General features: G+C 35.7%; 1 long non-coding RNA gene and 1 other non-coding gene across 2 annotated transcripts in view; one reads left to right on the top strand and one right to left on the bottom strand.

Moving 5' to 3' along the window:
- Positions 1–13,907, top strand: part of LOC120586201 (uncharacterized) — a 107,651-nt gene that overhangs the window by 81,571 nt on the left and 12,173 nt on the right. The window lies entirely within an intron of this gene.
- LOC120586484 (5S ribosomal RNA) lies at positions 9,417–9,535 on the bottom strand. The gene has a single exon (XR_005648710.1). It is a non-coding gene; the product is annotated as a 5S ribosomal RNA (ribosomal RNA).

Here is a 13,907-nt window from a genome sequence, read left to right as displayed (position 1 = left end):
ACATAGAATGAAATAATTCTCTTTGATCTCAGTTCTCCATCTACCCAGTTGCCAATCCCACCAAAGATAAAACAGACAAGCATTATTGTTACGTTCTTTGCATTCATCTGAAGGCTTTCTATGCACATACAAATGAATATGAGTTTATATTCTTTTTTTTTTTTTAGTATGAGTTTGTATTCTGATCCCCATATCTCTTAAAGAAAAATGGGACTAGACTTAGGGGGACTACCAGTGCCTGTTAGCCCAGAACTTTCCCAGTTTTAGCACTGAAAGTCCTGAGTCTTGGAAAATGTCTTACTCCTGGGCAAATCAGAATGGTTGACCACTCCAGGCCTTCTATACACTGTCCAGAACCAATATATTTTGGGGGATGTTTTTATGTTCATACTAAGATCTTCCTCATTCTTTTTTTCTGGCTGCATAATTTTGTGAATGCAGCATTACGTAGCTCAGTACTCCCTTATTGATGAATATTTGAAGTTTTGATTTTGGTGTGTTTATTTTTTATTTTTTGTAATCTTTTATGTTCCTAAACCAAAAAGTGTTTATTTTTGCCATGAGAAAAGATTTCATTTCTATATTGCCTCAGAATTTAAAAAATTCCACGTTAAAGATATATATCCATATTTAATAGATACATAGCCTTACTGCATATTAATATTTGGGAAATGACCAGTTAGCTCTTCCTATGTGAAATTGGGTGTGCAAATTTAAAAACTAGTAGGGTAACTTTTCTAGCTTTGTTTTCAATTTTATTCCCAAATAATGTGAATTTCTCTGTTTGGCTAAATAATCTAAAACTTTTTTTTTTCTCTTCTAAATTAAAAGGCAACTTGGTTCATTTAGCTGAGTGGATATACTTATACCTATTACCACTATGACCCTACTTTCATTTGAAAGTCATTTTTATCTGCAGCTTCAAATGGGCCAGCCATTTGAAATTAAGCTACTTTCACTCCTTACATAATTGCTGAAACAATATAACCCATTATTATCAGAGAAGCTCTAACACTAAGTAAATTTTAATGTATTTGTATATTATCTATGGAAGAGGGCAAAGAGATGACCAGGGAAGTGATCTGAGTACATATATTTATTCTGAATAAATTTAATGGCATTATTATGGCTTTTCTTTTTTTTTTTTTGCACTGGAATTTTTCCAGTGCCATAGAACCACCAGATACATAGCATGGTGGCTGTCACAGGTGAGAATCTGTTTGTAGTTAGAAGAATCTAAGTAAGACCTAAAATGCATTTATGTTTATTAAACATTCCTCTAGTGCTTTAAAATCTTTAGAAATCATTACACAACCACCCAGTAATATCATCAGCAACTTATACTTCTGTGAAGATAGCAAAAGCAGTAACCCAAATTTGGGGAAATATAAACATTTGCCAAGGAACTTCAGTTAGCCCACAAGTCATGGTCCGAGGCTTTAAAATATTAGTCGCAAAATTATTCTTCTAGGGGAAATTCTCGGAAAGTGTTGAATAAAAACATATTAAATGTATTTGTATTCATTTCCATATATAAATGTTGTTACATTTTATTTAACTACATTTTAAGTGTCACTTCTCTTTATAACTGAGTATTTATTTCTATGTCTTATTCATCCTTGCATCCTTATTGACTAGCCACAGGCTGGACAGCTAAAGTATATTTGAATAATATGACATAGTTTACAAAGTGCTTTTAGGTAAACTTGCTTTATCCTTAAGTAGCCACATAAATAGATTATTTTGGCATTTGTCAATCATCATTTTATAGATGAGAAAGCTAAACATCATAGAAGTGATTTGCCTAAAGGAGGAACTGAGACTTGGTCCGTCCAAATCTTTGTTTCTAATCTTAAGCCTTTCTGCTGCTTCTCAGTAGGAACACTCTGTACCATGTGCTAATGGAACAGGAGAGGCTCAAGCCTTTGTGTGGGATAATTACTCTCTTACGAATGGTGAACAATAAATCATGAGAATCTATCCCATATGGTATTTCTGACCATAATCTCAGAGCCATTTTTTATTCCTCTTTTTTCCTTCACTCTTCATTCCTAATCGGTTAGCAAATCCAATTAATTCTACCTCCTAAATCTTTTAGGCAGTTATGATCTTCTTACCATGACCACTGGCCCATCCTAATTCAGGCCCTCATCCTATTTCCTTAGAATAAGATTATGAGTCTCCCTACCCAACTCTTTGACTCTAGAGCCTCACTCACCCTCGGGATACTAGGTAATGAAATCATAGATATTCTGAATAAGAAACATTTCTTACTTTTTGCAATATTTCACTGTATAGCAGAAAAGACAAACACATAAATGGATTCTCTTAACCCACTGTGCTAAGTGCGATGACAGAAATATGTATAATGTGTCAACAGAATATAAAGGGTATCTATCAGGGTTTTCTTCCCAAAGCACAGATTTGATTTTAAAATCCTTCATTAGTTATTACCTGCTTAAAGCAGATTGCAAACCCAGCAGGTACAGATATTTGTGAAGTGTACACTAGGCAGTGGTGCAGAGTTTGGAAATTGTGGTGGATTGGAGAGGACATGCCTAGATTAAAGGGTCAGTTGCTACTCAGCTCCAGCCATTTGTGGTCAAGTGAGGCCTACTGTGGCCAAATCATCTGTTTTAGTCTCCCCCACCCCCAACCCAAGAGAAGCTGGAAGGTTAGAATTTTATGTTCGGTCTCCTAATTTTTAAAATGCTTTTAATTTTGTAATTCAAATCACAAACAAAACAAAACAAACAAAAAAACCCTAGCATGCACAAAAAAAATTACTATGAGAGCCAACTAAAACATATCTGCAGGCCTTCACTTTGTGACCTTTGGCCTATAAGAGACCCATTACTTTTTATGAAGACATCCAAGACTTTGCATAATCTGGACACAATCTATTTTCCCTTGAAACTTCTAGGTCACTCGAACCAAACATGCTGTGGTTTCTGGAACACCCTTTCCACTCTCAAGCCAGAGGTCTTTGATCTCTGTCTGCAATGCCCTTCTGTCTTGTCTTATTAACCTGGTGAAATTCCATTCCTCTTTCTGGGCCCGACTGACATGTTGACCACTCCGAAGTCTTCCTTACATACTCAAGATATAACTAATCTCTATCTTATTCTCTCTCCCGTAACATTTTATTCCAACTATCAATAGAATACTTGTAATCCCATGGTTCGTAAGTATTTTCCTCTGGTTTTAAATTCTGTCTTTATTTTCCTCACCAACAGATTTCATGTTCCTTTCCTTAAAGCTTAGTTACATACATTTTAAAAGGTTTGTAATATTTTATGAAGAATTTAGAGTGGCATGAAATTTAGCTTTGTTACCTCAGTCCATGCTGTGACTAAAATTTTTTTTCCCCCGAGTATTGATATTCTATAACCCCCGATAGCATTTTGTATTAGTTTCCTATTGCCGCTTTAACAAATTATCTCAAACTTCCTGGCTTAAACAACACGAATTTATTATTTTTCAGGTTAGAAGACCCACATTGGTCTTCATGGGTGAAAATAAAGGTACCAATAGAGACACATTCCAGAGGCTCCAGGGGTGCCTGTTACAACCTCTGGAGGTTGCCTACATTTTTTTCCTTCTCCTTTTAAAAGATTTAAAAAATATTTTTCTATATTTGTTTAATTTAATTTATTGTGGTAACATTGGCTAAGTACATTATATATAAATTTCAGGTGACATAACAATTCAATATTTGTGTGCTTTATTGTGTGTTCACCACTGATGATCTACTTCCCTTCTGTTACCATATATCTGACCCCTCTACCCAATTCACCCTCCCTCCGCCTCTCTTTCCTTCTGGTAACCACCACTCGCTTGGCTATATCTATGACATTCTGGAGGCATGGCCCCCTCCCTCTGTGTTCAGAGCAAGCAATGGTGAGTTGAGTAGTTCTCACATGGCAAAACCCTAACTTCCTTTTTCACTTTCCTCTTCCACTTTTAAAGACCCCTATGATTACACTTTGCTCACCCAGGATAATTTCTCTATTTTAAGGTCAGTTGATTAGCACGATGGTTCCATCCAAATTCTTAATTCTACTTTACAATGTAACCTAACATACTTATAGATTCTGAGGATAAGGACATGACTTCGAGGGGCCACTATTCTGCCGATCACATCATCCTCTAATGGTAATTTGTTCTAACATCATGGAGAAGTACATTTAAAAGAGCCATCCCTCAACATCCAATCTTCATAAACTCAAATCCATAAGGAAAAGAAAAATGGCTTGTTCTCCCAACTGACCTTTGCTGAGCCTTACAAACTATGCGTATATTGAAAAGACCATAGGTCTATATATGTGTCTATGAGACCAAATATATTTTGATTAAAAAGTAATACCTGACATCATAGCCACTTTTAAGGGTGACTAAATAAATTTCTTTGTAAACCTATAAGTAGAAAGATTCAGTCAGGACACAAAAAATTTCTATTAAATAACTGTTTATAGTATTAATCTATAAATGAAATATAATATGCAAATCATTTTATTATGTTTTGAGGAAATACATCCTCAGTGATAATTAGATTTTTCATATCGTATATCTATATGTCAATATTTGCCAAAATCTTCAGGTTACAATATCTCTGTTATAATAACTTGTCTATAACTGAATGGAGTTCTTACATCTTTTTCCAATGTCAGTGAGAATATCCTTAGATCGATAACCAGTATATAGTCCTATTGCATGTCTTCAGTGAACAGGGTAGTGTGAGCCATTGTTATTTAAAAAAATGGGGTAAAATTTATATGAAGTCTACCCAAGTCATGATGCCAAGACATTAACTTTGGCTGCAGTGGCTACCATTGTCCAAAACTTAAAAGGCGAAGATTAGGTCAGCTACTTAGAGCCAGTGGAAGTAGAAAGGAGTGTAATGTTAAAATTTCTGTCTTTCGTATATATTTTGCTTTCTTTTTGTAGGAGGAACCAAAGTAAGTTTCATGGGTCTTGCAGAGATTCAGATGATGTCTGGCCATAAGACTGCAATTGAAAGAAAGGTTATAAATGCTAGTGAACAATCTTATGATGATGCATTTTGAAATTCTACTCTGATCTCATTGCATTTTGATGCCAATATAACATAAACAGTAGCAGGTAGAGTGCTGCAATACTCCTCCAATGGGGCAACTGTAGAAAAGATGAATACCTGGGCTGAGAAGAAGTTAAAAAGCTTGTTATCAGCAGCTCTGCTGGACCTTGGTTATTAATGTTATTGTGGCTTTGGAATCTTCATTTAAATATTCCAAACAAATGAGGATATGGCCAGGCCTAGAAGTCTCATGCAAAATTCATACTCCTACCCACAAGATTTATGATTTTTTTAGGTTAAAAACCTCAAATTCTTTAAGGGATTTAATCTTTTTAAAGTACCTGCAGAATGCCTTATTTGACCTGGGAGAGAAAAAGAGAGAGAGGGATGGAGGGAGGTAGGAAGAGGGAGAGGGAGAGGAAGAAAAAGAGGAAGAATGGAATCAAAATTAAAGTATTAAGAAAGGACTCTCAAATTATCACAATGAGCAGGTGACTTCAGTACATATTAACCAAGTGTAAATACTGGGACAAGATCATAACTGTTCTGACTTACTGGCCACCCAGGGCAACTCTGAAGCCCATATAACAGAGGCTTCTCAATTTGAGAGTCTATATATATTTGAATTTGCAACTCTTTGCTCATTAAATTCATGGAGTTAGGAATGAGCAGCATTGAACAGACTCTGATATTTTCTCTCAGCCTTTTTGAAACACTGTTCTTGCTTTGATCCTTTTTTTCAGCACTTCCTAGAAGAATCAGAGCATTTTCTCTCACCTTCCTCACGCCCTTCTCCCTTCCTTACTCTCTCCCTCTCCTTTGCTATCATTTCTCCTATAACTTTCCTCCTTCCACATCCCCTGTCAAGAGAAAACACTATATAAATTTATAATTGCTTCATTCATACTCCTTTACACATGTACGACTCCTGTGTTCTGTTTTACTGAAACAAAAATACAACCGCCCTTCCTAAATTTAGAGGACTTGAAGAGACCTTCAGAGACTACTTGGTGAAGTCCATGCTTATGTCTCAGGCAGCACCACACACATAGTGTTGCAGCCAGATGAGGAGCTATTCTATTATGAGCAATCTACAGAGAAGGTCATTCTATTTTATACTCATTGGTGCTCGTTGCCTATCAAATCCATGTTCTCTTGGTCCTGGGCAAGAGTTTATTTCCCAATTTTTCTGCAGTTTTTTTTTGTTTTGTTTTGTTTTCACTGATCTTTAGCCAGGAAACATGGAGGGAAATAAATACCAATCATAGACCTGGACCATAAAAGTTTCCATATGTGCACCTCCTTACTCTTCCTCTTGCTTCCAGCTGGAATAGAGGAGTTCCGATTGACCCTGGAAGCCACTTGTTGAAGACAGCAGAGCTTCCATCATCCTGTATCTCTGAATGATTGTGAAAGAGTGTCAACCAACCTCTGGTTGCCCACCTGCTAAACATGAGTAAGAAATACATTTGTATTGTTTTCAGGCCATGATTTACTTCTGGCTTTATTTGTCAAAGAATCTAGTATTGTCTTAAATAATGCAATAGCTTCATATTAAAACTGTCATTCCGTGAAGCAAGTGTGTTATTTCATTTCACTGATTCAAACTTATAAAATCAATGTGTTCTCTTTGATAAATCCCGGATACTTCTGCTGATAACATAAAAGGCTTTGTGACTTTCTGTCTTTCTTTCTACCTTAACTTTATTTTTACTTTACATATATGATTTAATGTCTGTAGAAAATCCACTCTTTTTCAATCATAGTCCTTATTAATTATTTGTTTCAATGTCACCACCAGTACCACCAGCACCACCATGTCCTTTTAAGAATTTTTCAGCAGCATTTAAATTTGTTATATATAATTAAATTGTATATTTTCCCATTTGCATGTTAGGGTTGGATCAGAGAAGTATGAAGAGTAATTTTTTTTATCAATCTCAACTGTATATACTACATGACTTCAGGTAGAAAAATCTGTCCACTTTCTTACTTGGCCAAGGTATTACAACCAACATATGATTATATGCAATATCTTGTTTCGAATATTACAATTTTATATCTTCTTTTTCAAATAAAGACTACTTCTAGGCTGCCTCATTTCACTCTCTGTCAATAGGGTGCCTAAAAATATATCTTCACATTTATTTTTTAATTATAAAAGTGAGATATTAAAATATGATTTATATAAAGATTCAAACAATATATAATTCAATTGAGTAGGAGTAAAATTTGGCTTCATCTACTGAAACTGAATTGATATAAAGTTCAATGTTGTATCCAGGACTGTAAAAAATCAATGCTTGTAGTTTAAGCTCCCCCAAAAGTCCAATGCTTCCTGCTCAAAAACATGAACTGCTAAACTCCAGGTAACAGAGATATTCATAACTGGGAATAATTTTCAAAACTTTCCTCTTTTTCCTCAGATGCAATCCATGACCAAGTCTTGTTGGTTGAACATCCAAAAATCTCTGAAACCACCACCTTGGTCTCCTACCACCGATTCTCACTGAACTTTTGCAATAGTTTTCTGATTAATCTCCCCATTTTTACTTTTGTCCCCTTCCAATTGATTCACCACACAGAGGCAAGCATATTCTTTTAAAACCACATGTTAGATCATATCACTCTACAGCATAAAATTCTCCATTTGCCTCTAGCTCTTTGAAAAATCCAAACTCCTTTACATGGCCATGGTAAACAGAATCATGCCCCACTCCCCCTTGCAAAGACGTCCACATTCTAAGCTCTAGACCTGTGAATATGTTGGGTTACATTGAAAAGGGGAATTGAGGTTACAGATGGAATTAAGATGAACTTCAGATGGGGAGATTAGCCTGGGTCATCCAGATGTGCTATTTTGCTATATTTGCAACTTGATTAAATCTGAAGTTATCTTTTTCTTCCATGTGCTTTATAGCCTCAGAGTAACCACTCCAGGTTTCTACCCTGCCTGCCTTGATAACTTCATGCCTTAACTCCAACGAAATTCATAATGTTCACTATAAGAGAAGGAGTAGAAGTGAAGAGCCTCTCATGATCACTTGGAGAGTTTTTCAGTACATACATGAGGGCGGGGATATGGGTGTGTGCTAAACTCGGGGCAGGAGGTGTATGCCTGATGGAAAAATTCCCTGAAAGATTTTGTGTGCCTTCGCTCTATAACATGGACGTGAAATGACATGAGATCACTCTCATAACTTCGTGATTCATTTCAAGCAATTATTGCTTTTATTTTACTATTTTTTATTTTAAATAATTACCTCTCCTAAGTGTGAAGCACATGTCATCACCTTCCACTTCTGAATTCTTTTTTGTACCATTTCTGCTGGTCTTACAAAAGCATTGACCTTTCCTGTCCCTTGAAAGCAGCTTGTTAAAATTAGAAACCAAAATGTTAAAATGTCACTCTATTACAAGTCTCGAAGATACTGCATGGCTTTTGCTCACAGAATTGTTTAAGGTTTATGTGTGCCAGGAATAAAAGAATACTAAAAACAGCAATAGTATGAAAAAAAAGACAAAAAAAAACCCAACAAACAAAAAACCTACTATGGCTACTTGTAACGTGAAGTCTCTTCCCTCCAAATTAACCTATTTGTAAAAACTTGAAAGAAGAGTGTCATCAATTTTTAGAGTTCTGGCGTTTGACAGACTGTTAAGAACTGTCTTCCTACATGTACACCTGTTGGTGGTGGCAGTGGGTGGGAGGTGCAAGGCAGCATCCTAATATTTCTGTGCTTTATTGGGAATTAAATTCTGCAAGGAGCCTGGAGAGACTTTTTCTGTGATACTAGCTCACCTTTCAAACTTGACCTCTTCTCTGTTCTTCCATTTCCACTCCCGTATCTCTCAGTGGGAGAAATATTGGAGAGAAGAGCTGAGGCTGAGTAGGAGCCTTCACACATTTCACTTTTTAAAAATTCACTTCAAAATCAATTCTATGTCTAGCTCATGTTTTTATCCTTAAACTGGTCTTGGAGGCAGGCGACTCTTAACTTATTTATAAATGCTTTTTAAAGTTACAATGATTTGATCTTACATTGGACTTCTTCGTATTAAATGAGAAACATAAACTGGGTCAGTTCCTCATAACTTTAATTTTTTAATATTTCCCGAGAGACTTTTTGAGGAAACAGGCCATGTTCAAGAATAAGTTCATTTCCCCCAGAGATTTTAGTTCCTTAAATTAAGCAAGTCTGCAGGAAACCGCAGAAATTATAATTGAGGTTCAAGACTTGGTATGTAGACTTCAGTCATTCTTTTGTTTTTTTTTAGGCGAGACGACCCTTGGTTGACCTTACAGATTGCAAAAACCTCGTCAGCTTACAATCCCTTATTTATTTATTTTTATTTGTTACGCCTACAGCACCTGATCTTCCTAGGTGGTCTCCCATCCAAGTACTAACCAGGCCCGACCCTGCTTAGCTTCCGAGATCAGACGGGATCGGGCTTGTTCAGGGTAGCATAACCGTAGACCAGTCATCCTTTTAATGTTCTTTGCATCTTCCCTAGTGATCACAGTTTTCTTAAACAGGGTGCTTGCACTCCATGCCTCTGTCAGATCCAGTTCAGTTACCATTTATGGAGTACCTACTGAGTACTAGGTGTCGTGTTAGGCACTGACAATATAAATTTGTCTAAGACAGAGTTCCTTCTCTTGAGAAGCTCATAGAGTTCAATCTGTTTGTTGATTTTAGTAACTCACGTTTTTATCCATGACTGCAAAACGTATATAAGAGGTTTTTTATTCATTGCTATTTTTGCCTGTTTTTACTAAAGACCTTAAAATAGCAGAAGTTAAAATTATTTTATCTCATCTAAGACAGCTTTCTTGTCTCCCAGATTGGATTAGGCATTCCTGTTATGTGTAGTCATTTTAATATAATGTATCACTTATTGCACCTCTTAGTAAACTACCTATTTCTCTAGCTTTCTTAGACTCTTACTAGATTCTAAGCTTTCTGAAGGCAGGCCATGTTTCTCAGCCACCACTGGATCTTCAGAATCTAGAACATTTGCTGGTATATGGTAAGGCTCTATTAATATTTATTAAATTATTTGATAAATAAAGGAAAGAAAGGAAAAGCCTCCACTTGTTTTTTCTTTAAATTGCTCACGGCTAATTGCTACTGCAGATAGAACACGTAGAAAGTTTTGTTCTCTGTGCATTTATTCAACTCTCCGGAGGTCCGTATCAATTTGTTAATATGAAGCATTAAAGAGCTCTTTGAGATCAACATCTTGTATAACTCACCTTTAACGCAGGTTTCCTAGCTATGAACATATGATTGCATTCCTGTGACTGAGACAAAATGGATACAGCATTAATATAAGGCCAATAGGTTCCCTACTTCCACCCCATTTCACGGAGGCAGCTTCCTATTGTAATTGGGACACAGACTATTTATAGTAACACCTACCGGCTCTACCATGACCTTGAGCAAACAGCAATCATTTTTGAGCCACAGTTTCTTCATCTGCAAAATGAGATGAAAATAGTTACCTCAATGTGCTGTTGTAAGTAATAAGCTGTTAGAATATATAAAGTGCTTATAGCACAGTCTTGCACATAATAAGGGCTCAATTAATGTTAGCCGGGCATGAAAGAAGATGTTTACACTTCTCTAAAAAAGTGTTCCTTTTACAGTTCCTAAATGTCAAAGGGAATGTGTTCTGCAATTTTTTCTTTATTTATATGTGTCATTGTTCATAACTGCAAATCTCTGTAGCCCAGAGGTAGATTCTTGAAAGGAAATATAACTGCAAAGTTCTGTATGCTGCTAAAGGTGTCAAAGGGAAGAGAGGTGTTTTTTCCTTTGCAATCACAGTAACTTCAGTCAATATCAGGTGGTTATATTTGAATCAACCACATAATTTCATTGAAAATAGAGGTCGCTTGAAGCTCCCTAATTGGTTTTATTGTTGATAAGCAAACTCTCTCTGCTGCCCCCTACAAGCCAGATAATATGTCTGCTAGGCATCATTTTCTGACCTATATTTCCTTCTATTTTTTTTTTTAAGTGTGCCGATGCAGTTCATTTTGGCTTAAGTCAAGCAGCATGGCAAAAATTAAATAAGCAATATTAGATTTTTCTCGACTCTATTTGTCTTTATCATAAATTCTCTAAAATATTTCACTATTTATTATGCAGTATAAGATTGAGACTTTCCTAGACATTGAATTCATACCACTTAATATGCAATTATCTGACGGAACTCAGAAATATTACATTCATCCAAATTCAAAATTAAGCTAAGAATCATAGAGAAAAAGTTATATTTGCCAAAATTTATAATACAAAATTGAGGATGAACTGTTTGGGTGTCCTCAACGAAGAAAGATTTGTTTTCATTTGCTATAAAAACTTAAGCTTTCATGTTTTCAGAGACCGAATCTAATGTACTTTTATCTAATTTTTCAGGCAAAAATTACTAAATTACCATGACTGTAACAGCAATACTTAGGAACAAGCAATGCCAAATTATCCTAAGGAATATATTTTATAGCAAAAGATTTCAATTACCATAATTTTGGTGCTAATCCAAGGGTCCTTCTGTTAGTAACTGTCTTCCAGAAAAAAAATCTCTATAAAGGACAAATAATTTTTTTTTTAATTTTTATTATTTTTTATTTATTTATTAACACCTACAGCACCTGGTATTTCTAGGTGGTCTTTCATCCGAGTACTAACCAGGCCCTATCCTGCTTACCTTCTGAGATCAGACAAGATAGGGCACTTTCAGGGTGGAATGGTCACAGACAAATAAATTTTTAAAAAACATCAACTGCTTGGGGATTCACAACAAATGAAGTAATCATTCGTTTGATGTGTGAGCATCCGTGCTTATTTCATATTTAAATTGGCTGAGTTTTCCCTAAAGCAGAGTTTACTGAAACACTCCCCACCCCCCAAGAGCTAAGTAAGGAAGTTTTTAGATGACTCTTACTCTTGACTTTTAGTTCTTTGGACTGTTATATGATGAACAGTTTCCTTTTTTATTTGCTATAAAGGCTTCTTGATTTCATTTTCCTTAAAGTAGTATGTGCTGATTTTTTCAATTTCGTTGAAATATTATCCTTCTTCAATCTGTGGTATGAGTATGGGATCGTGGGCCCATTTATTTGTTGTTCATTTTTAGCTCTAAAAAATGCACCTCTGCTCCCATGTTTTCTTTGTAATGTTTTCAATGAACCACGAGACTTACTGAAGTTGTGGAAATGCAATGATCCATGCGGCAAGCCAATAACAGCACAAAAAATACTTCCAGCTAGAGCAGAACATACACATTTCTGAAAATCTGAGGTCTTGGTTGTCTGTCTTGTCTCCTAAAAATTGGAAATTATTTTAATTATCACATGTGTACTGCTAAAGCTGTGAACAGGTGGGTTGTCATAAGGTTCAGGATTGATAGTTTTCAAAAGGATTTTTAATACTCAAAATTGAAATAATGGCCAGTATTACTTCCAGGATGTGCCGTAGTGACAATTTGTTTGCAGGGAGTTTGCAGGGAGAACATTTATAAAAGCTTTTATCTTTTGAATAGTAATCAAAACTATTGCAAAAAGTGCAATTAGTTTCTAAAATGGGTGTTGTATTAAATTGCTGTAACAAACTTAGTGCCTTAAAACAACGTACATTTATTTTCACTATTCTGTAAGTTAGAAGTCTGACACTGGTCTCACTGAGCTAAAATCAAGGTATCAACAGACTGCATTATTTTCCAGGGGCTTTAGAGGAGAATCCATGTCCTTGCCTTTTCTAGCTCCTACCACATTCCTTGACTTATGATCTCCATTCTCCATCTTCAAAGACAGCAATATTGACTCTCTCAGCCCATCCTTCCACAGTCACATTTCCCTCTGACCACTAAGAAAGTTTCTTTGCTTTTAAGGACCCCTGTGATTAGGTTTAGCCTACCTGGAATCATGGATAATCTCCCATCTCAATTTCCTTAACTCAATCCCATCTGCAAAGTTATTTTTTTCCATGTAAAGTAACACATTCATAGGATCCAGGGATTAAGACATGAACATCTTTGGGGAACCATTATTCTGCCTATCACAGGTACTATATTCAACACTAAGAAAAATGGACATATAAGGTATACTCACTATGATCTCTAACAGTAAATAACCTACTAGTTATATAAACTTTCCCCAAACCCACAACCACAAAGCTTACTTTCCACAGAAATATGGAAGAACAGAATTGCTATTAAAATTACTTTGATTCACTTTGAAGAATTTGAAATTAAAATAACTATGATTGGGGTGTGTATGTGTGTATTTGTGTGTTGTCTGTGTTTTCTATTTTAATCTTTTGCAAAATATCTTTCCCTGTGATTATACTCTGAATCAGATGGATCTGATTCAAATTATCATAGACTGGATGGTGGTATCCGATCTGCTTTTCTCCTGATTCCAAATCCCCCTCCATGATTATCATCATTTCTCACGTATCTTTAGTACAGAAGACCTTGGGTCATTCAATTATAAATGCATCTGACAACACTAAGAAATGGCCTGGCACTGAGTAGGAGAAGACAGATTACCATATTCCGGAATGATGACTGATTAAATACTTTATACATAACTGTCAGGATATGTTATTTTCCACAGGTACAGCGCTCTTTCCATTCCTGCCATCCCCAGACAGAAATGGTTGCTATGAAAATCTGATAAAGAAAACTTGATACTTTCTGAGATCAACCAGGCTGACTTCCAAGAAATGTCAAATCATTTACTTTACCTTGGCTGTCATCCTTTGCACTGGATCTTGTTTTTAAGCAAGGCTTACAACGAATTCATAAATAGGCATTATTTTCCCCTGTTTTAGAGAGGAGGAGC

The sequence above is a fragment of the Pteropus medius genome, unplaced genomic scaffold (assembly GCF_902729225.1).
Source record: "Pteropus medius unplaced genomic scaffold, Ma_sr-lr_union100, whole genome shotgun sequence".
Taxonomy (NCBI): Eukaryota; Metazoa; Chordata; class Mammalia; order Chiroptera; family Pteropodidae; genus Pteropus; species Pteropus medius.
This window is presented reverse-complemented; position numbering and strand designations above follow the sequence as displayed.